Consider the following 7,533-nt stretch of genomic DNA (forward strand, 5'->3'; position numbering starts at 1 on the left):
GTGTGCTGTCATGGGAGGTTTTCAGCCAAAGCCATTAATTAATGCTCATTACTATAGTCAAAATGGGTTGTCTGTTTTGCTTCCATCTTCGTTTTTTTGCATCTTCATTAGTTTTACAGTCACAGCCTTGGCTGCTAGTCCCTAACTTTCAACTTTTATTTGCTTTCTTTCTGCACAGATCAGCCAATATCACCACTGCCTAAGTCTGCCATGCCCCCTCAACATGCTCACCGGGTACCCTTACTTCCCAGGCCCTGCCACTCATCCTACATTCTCTTGCTTCCCAAACTTAAAACCTTGTTTTGCCATTCTTGCTCCTGTTGCTCACTTGACCACATCTTCCATGCCTATTTGACATTCATCCATTCTGATGCTCTCCATTGTCAAGCCTGAGCTCTATATCCATTCCCTCTCTTGACCTCTACCACCACTGCTAGCTAGCCTCCATTCACTCGAGACCAAGTTGTGAATTTCTACCAAATTATGTGAAAAAAGCATTAGTTTTCCTTTCCTAAAAGTGATTTGAATCGAGCTCTGTTTTTACTGTTGCTATGAAAGTCTTTGATATCTATGCCCGCCTGCATTTTTGTAAAATAGCCCATTGGTAGATAAATGGAAAATTATCTAATGTGTAATTAGAGTATAATGTAAAATTACATATATTCATAGAACAGTGGGGCAGCTGGGAGCAATCTGCATGCAAAATACAACTTGCAATTACAAATAATAATAATTACATATAAGAATAATTAATTTTTCATGTCTTATGAAAAAACAACAAGGAAAATAAATCAGAAGCTGAAGTCTCAGGTCTGAAAGAAGTTATAGCAACCTTAGCAAACATCAGTCACTGAATAAGTTAGATTTTAAATAAAAAGGCCATATCAATGAACACTTCTGCAGACTAAATGATATTTCCTGCCCTTATGAGCGTCATCTATATCCAGTGTAGGACTATGTCAAAATCAGGCTTGTGGATAAATTTGAGGACCTGTGTAGTTCAGAGCTGTGTCAGACATTTAATTGGAAATTTCATGTGCGGAGTGGCTCTGAGAAAGAAAAAGACATGCATTTGTTGCTCAAATATTATTTATCTTAATTCAGTTAGGTATAATTGCAATTAATGGCTCTTAGGGAGCTTGCAGAAGCAAGGGCATTTAACCATTTAAATTTCTAAGTGGTGGGAGACCACATGGTTAACAGAATATACACCATTATAAAGTAAACCTTTTTTTTTAATGGTGATCCAACAAAATATGGATGTCTTTATACAGAGAACTAATAGAATTGGAAATACAGATTAGGAAAGTTCAAGAATAATCTTTTTAAGGAAAGTTATAGTCCAACATGAATATTAAACATTGATGTTTAAAAGTGAAAAACCTCACATTTTTCACAGAAGACATTCTTAATTAACAGTGCTTAGAAAACAAGGCAAAAACCTGGTCCCTTGTGGATACTTGATATAGTGTGAAAACAGTGTTATTTTGTTGCTTTCCCTGAGTAAAGAGGTAACAGGACAGGTTCAGAGTCTCAAAATGGATTTTCCTCCAGATAATGGACTGTTCTTTATCCACTTTTCAATCACTCCAGAAAGGGTGGCTTGATTTTTGCTTTGATGTGATATTAAAGGAAGCTACTTTCAGGCAAAATAATAGAAGTCCTACCTGTGGCTTTTTTATTTTATTGCATCATTAAAACGTTAACCCTTGAACGGAAAATGATAATTCACATTTTATTCAGAAGTCTCTGATTCCTAGAATTTTGAGTAAAAATTCCTTATTTTCCAGAAACAATTTTCAATGCCTATAATTTATGCTATTAGGTTGCTCTTATATGTTATGTAAAAAAAAAAAAAAACCAACCAAACAAACAAAAACACCACACACACAGGGAAACATTTTTTTCTAAAAGCTTCCAGAAAAATGGTAGTCAAAACATTCAAAGGCATAATCTGTTTCGAGTTATAGTCAAAGTATTCAGGGGATTTCCATATTTATCTAACCCAGTAGTTCTCAGAGTGTACCCTCTTCCCCTACCAACAGCTTTGGTATCAACTGAGGGGTTGTTAGAAATGCAAATTGTCAGCCCCTACCCCAGACCTACTGAATCAGAAACTCTTCAGGTGGAACCCAGCAATCTGTGTTTTAATAAGCCTTTTAGGTGATTCCATGGGAGGCCAAAGTTTGAAAAATGGATGGATCTGTTTGACAGTTCATTCATTCATCCAACAAATATTTGTCGGCAACAAATACGTACCAGATAGTGTACTAAATTGATATGAAGGAATGGAGGCAAGGAAAATAATGGGGAAAAAGAAGGTCAAGATTGTCTGTCTGGACCACCTTTGAAGATTTGTCAAAATAAAAATGCCTGGACCCTACTTCACAGCCACCAATCCACCACCTTCCTTGTATTAGCCAGGCCTCTATCTAAGGGATAGGGGTAGGCAGAATGGTGCAAGCTGTCCTGGCATCTGATCAAAGGACAAAATATCGATGGACATTTCATTCTCTGTGGGCTAAGCCTGAACGCAGAGCAAGAGAGTATTCCCCTCTAGAGGCATAATTTGGTGGCAAGTCTGTTTACTACTTTTGCAGGAAGGGACAGGAAGCGGAGTCAACAGGGTGTCTAAGGAATGGGTATAAGTTTCCAGGCATCACTCATCTCAGAACATATTTTAGATATCAGAGTGAGCTGCCACTGCTGTCACCATGAACAGCGTAAGGGAGGGATGCACAGACATGAAGCTAAATGTGACTTGTGCTTCAATCCCTGGTTTTCCAGGAATTTCCTCAAGGGGTGACAGCTCTAGGGACTCGTGCACTGACCTCTACAAGCACTACAGGCAGCATCTTCAGAAAGCAATAAAGGAGAAGGAGATCCCCATTGAGGGACTGGAGTTCATGGGCCATGGCAAGGAAAAGTCTGAAAGCTCTTCTTGACCTTGGCAGTCATCTTGAAAATGGGACTCCTTAAATCAGGAAACTGAGCACTCTGGATTTTATCAATTAAGGCTGTGAAGATAGCCATCAATTTAATGAGGAGTTTAGGAGGGAGTTGTTTTATTTCCTCCTTCTTGATATTTTCCTCTCACTTGTAAAAGATGATGAATCATCACACTTTGCTTTGGGATGATTTCTCACTGCTCTGGTATCTTGGAGGAACTCAGTGTGCTAATACTGAATTTCTTGGGATTATGTTTGCAGTACTTCATGTGGGATCAGCTTTAAATATACTGATAAATTTGTCAAGGTGATCAGGGTTGCCTGACCTCTTGAATTATGCTCCGAAGGATATTAGGTACACTGTACTGGGGTCATTGTTCATGGACGTAATACGTTAGGATGTCTCTTTTCTCCCACGGAGCTAATGCTCTGAAAAGGGATCACAGCACAACAGTTTCAATCAACTCTTGGGAACACCGATTTATTTTGATATAGTAACTTAACTGTTAAGATTGCTGGTGGACTGGGTTAGCCAAAAGGAAGCTTTTAACAGACAGTTCCTTGCCTTAACAAGAGGTGTCAGATCAAGACATGAAAGCTTCAAGAATGTTAGAGTGAACCCCATTTCAGAGCTCATAGCATAGATAAGTAATTAAGATCCTTAGAGTATGCTTTGGAGGAAACTTCTAGATTGCAAAGACTTGCTGTGGCCACATTTCAACCCAGGTTAATGACTTAACTCAACCTATATATCATCAAAATACTGTATCTGGTTAAATGGATGGGGGAGAAAAGAGTTTGCTTTATTTGCCTTGTTTATCTACCCTGCTCTGTAATGTCTATAATCATGAAGATGGAATAAATTGTAACATTTAGTTTCTATAATTATATATGTATATATACATATACATATACATATATATATACACACACACACACACACACACACACACACACACTGGGGTTGCCAAAAATGTACACATTTTAAGACATGTTATCTATGTATTACTTTCTGAAGTTGAATTGAATTACTGTAACAATGTGTAGTATGACCTTTGCTTAAAAGATGCTGTTAATCAAATGAATGCTAGCGTCATTCACTGTATTACAGTTTTAATACAGTTTTTTCCTTTCTTAAAATGTGTATACATTTTTTTGGCACCGTCTGTATATATTTATAGATATATCTGTATATACATATATACATATATATGTATATATATACATATATGTATATATAGATATATATATATATACACATATATATATAATTTTTTTATACAGTAGTATTTACAAAACTTCCCATCACTGAGGTACAAAGCACAGGGCCCTGGCAGAGCATGTGTGCTGTTTTAAAAGATAACCTTAGGTTCCACCCAAATTGGACCATCATTTTTTCCTGAACATTTCTCACCTCCTCCCATTTCCTAGACTTTGATGAATCTCTTTCTGCCATCTGAAATGCCGCTACCTCATTTCTAATGTCAAAATCCCATAAATTCACTAAGGCACACAAAATCCTGTTAAAAGTCCAGTTAAATATACTCTGCCACCCAATTTAATACTCTGCCACCCAATTTAATACACTTCCTTCAGTTACTTCATGGCATTTTGTGTGTACCTTTGTGTTGTGGGTCATGTGTACACAATGCCTCATGTAGAAATATAAACAGCTTCCCATAAAAGAATCTAATTTACTCAGCAACCACCAATCAGCTGTAGAAAACACTTGATAGTGCCACTTCAAGTTTACTCAGTCACTAGTCAAATCAGGATTAAAATTCAGTCAGTTAAGGTTTACACCCCTATTGGGGTTGGTGTCCCCTCGTACATGTCCTTTCTTCTCCTTTCCAGTGTCCAGAAAGGAAGTGGCTGTGCCTGGCTGGCTTTCTATGACGTCTCACTGTGTCTGTTCTGGAACTCTCTCTGGCTGGTGTTGTTGCTAATCATCTGTTTGCTTATTATGGTCACAGTCTCTTCCCACTATCTGCTGTCTCAGCTGTACTTCCATCAATGCTGCTGACCCTCTCAGGCTCACTGATGACTCACAGTTCCCCGGCCTTGCAGCTTCTGCTAAGGGTCCCCTTTCCCCATTGCTTTCCTCCTCCCCACAGCATTCTCAAGTAGTCTCAAGGACTCTTTATATGCTGAGTTTCTACATTCTCAGATGCCTTCCTTGTCCCTCCGAGGGTCTTTGGCTTCAAGCAGAAAAGCATTCAAGTGTGAGCCAAATAATAAAGTGAAAGCAGTTTATTGAGAGGTAGTCTACTCCACAGTCAGAGTAGAGGCTGTCCCTGGGCAAGAGACGGCCACATCCTCCTTACAGCGGTGGTTTTTATTAGTCAGGCTTTTTAATATGGGAATACGGGGGAGGAATATTGTTAATTAGTTCTCAGAAGGGGTGGTTTTTTCTGAGAATTTGGGATACATCCCTTTTCTGTCCTTATATGGTTTCTTTTGGAAGTGACATGGTGTGGAGGGGAGTGTCATTTAGTATGGAAATGTATTATAATGACAATATAATGTGGCTGGAGATTACGTGGAGGTGAGTCTCACCTCCATCTTGGTTTTGGCTGGATCTGGCTGGTTTGTTCCCCACCCTGGTTCACTGGTTTTCTGCCTCCGCCAGACTGTTAGTGGTTGTTCTGGAGGCTCTGTCCCTGTCCCATCTCAAAAGGACTCTAGAAATTTTCTGCATGGTTTCACTTTGCTAGAACGGAGAGTGAGGGTCTATCTCAGACTCTCTCAGCCTAAACACAATTTGCTACCAATTCTACTATACCCGCCCAGGATGGCTCAGTTCACTGAGTGAGGAGGTCTCCTCTAAGAGTCCAAGAGTTCTGGAAGGAAGTGATGCTCAATCCTCCAGCACTCTGAAATTCTCAACCTCCTTGGTTCTGCATCTTCCCTCCCCACCCAAGGCTTTCAGCTCTACAAGGGCCGAAGACAGAAGCATCTCAACTCTCTGGCCCTTCTTCCCTTTCCCAAGCTTCTTCCTCCAGCCTTAGGATAGGCTTTCCTCCAATCCCTGCCCTCTTTTTCTATCCTGCTTCTCCTTACTCTGTGTTTACAGTTAAAACTTCACAGTCCAGTCCTTGATCGATTGATAATTCAGTGCTCATTTTTGAGATTTCTGAGAAAAAGGGGAAGGGATGAAAAAGTTCAGATTGGTAGTTACCAAATAGGCATGAGGATGTAAATTACAGTATGGGAAATATAGTCAATAATGTAATAACTATGTGTAGTATCAGATGTGTACTAGATTTATTAGAGGGATCACCTTATATCTAATATATTATTAGAGGGATCACCTTAAATGTCTAATCACTATGTTGTACACTTGACTCTAATATAATATTGTATGTATACTATAATTGAAAATTAAAAAATCATTAAAAAAAGATCTAGCTCTTGCAGTTGAAAGCTAGAGATTTTCATGTAAATTGTGAACCCTCTAAATTAAAAAAAAAAAATCATAGTGTGGCTGTAACTGTTTTATTTTAGACAAATCTACCTCCCCGTAAAAACAATGAGCACTTTAGCCACACTGTGTGAATAGCCCCAGGATGGTATGTTTAATTGGAAATGAAAAATGGAAACATTGAAAAGCAAATGAAAAAGACCTTTTCTGTTAACTTCTCTTTTGGTTTATCACATGCTGCCTTTTATCATAGTTATATATCTTCTTATTTTCACATACCTCTTCCACTTTTGCACAACCTGTCACCCAGATTGTCAATTTGAGGTAAGAGTGGGGCCAAAACTCTGTTCATCTCTAGATACTGTTCAGCACCTAATGTGGTATTGTCCATATCATCGGCTCTTAAAAGTATGTGTTGCACTGTATTGAGTTAATTCTCAGTATTTTATTTAGACTTATTTCTATAACATACCTATTTGTTATTGAAAAAATATTCTCCTTTGCCTCTCTTCTTTTTAGGTTGGTATTTAAATCCTGAATAGAAAATGAAATTCTCTCAGGAATTTACTTCTGATTCCCTGACGCTTGCACTACCTTTATTTATAGTAATAATACCTAAACCACCACCTGGATACTGTTTTAAAAATAAAGGGCACCAGCACTCGTTAGCTTTGCTTAATTAAAAGAGTGCTCAAATATGATTCCCACAGGTATTAACTACCTCTATGCGTTCCCCCACTCCCTCTCTGTTCCCTCCCCTCCCTCCTAAATGTGCATTTTGAAAGCAGGTATATAGACTCACAGGAGGGCCTTAAACACACTGCAGTCTCAGGACTGGATCTAGACAGTTATGGCGAGGAAGGCTAGTTGGTTTGCTCATTTTGTGTCTCAGTGTCCCACCTTCTAGCTGGGCTAACAAGAACCTTGAGTCAGTCAGGTCCCTAAAATATGTACCATTAGAAGAACAGTAGCAGTTTTTTCTTGGACTAGGACTCTAAAAACACAGGCTTATGTGGTTCAAGCTAATAAAAATTCCATAGATACCAAAAGAAATACCCACATATCTGTAGTGTTAATATAGATATACCTACCTGTCTATCGTATTTGCTATTTCGTAGATCAAGGTTTGCACTTATTTCTCATAGTTATTTCAACCATCAAAAT

General features: G+C 38.6%; 1 pseudogene; it reads left to right on the forward strand.

The window, feature by feature from the left end:
* Positions 1-2,693: 2,693 nt before the first annotated feature.
* On the forward strand, positions 2,694-2,945 carry LOC109446371 (TP53-regulated inhibitor of apoptosis 1 pseudogene; annotated as a pseudogene).
* The last annotated feature ends 4,588 nt before the right edge of the window (positions 2,946-7,533 follow it).

The sequence above is a fragment of the Rhinolophus sinicus genome, chromosome 2, assembly GCF_057876585.1.
Source record: "Rhinolophus sinicus isolate RSI-liver-muscle chromosome 2, RSI-T2T, whole genome shotgun sequence".
NCBI classification, from domain to species: domain Eukaryota; kingdom Metazoa; phylum Chordata; class Mammalia; order Chiroptera; family Rhinolophidae; genus Rhinolophus; species Rhinolophus sinicus.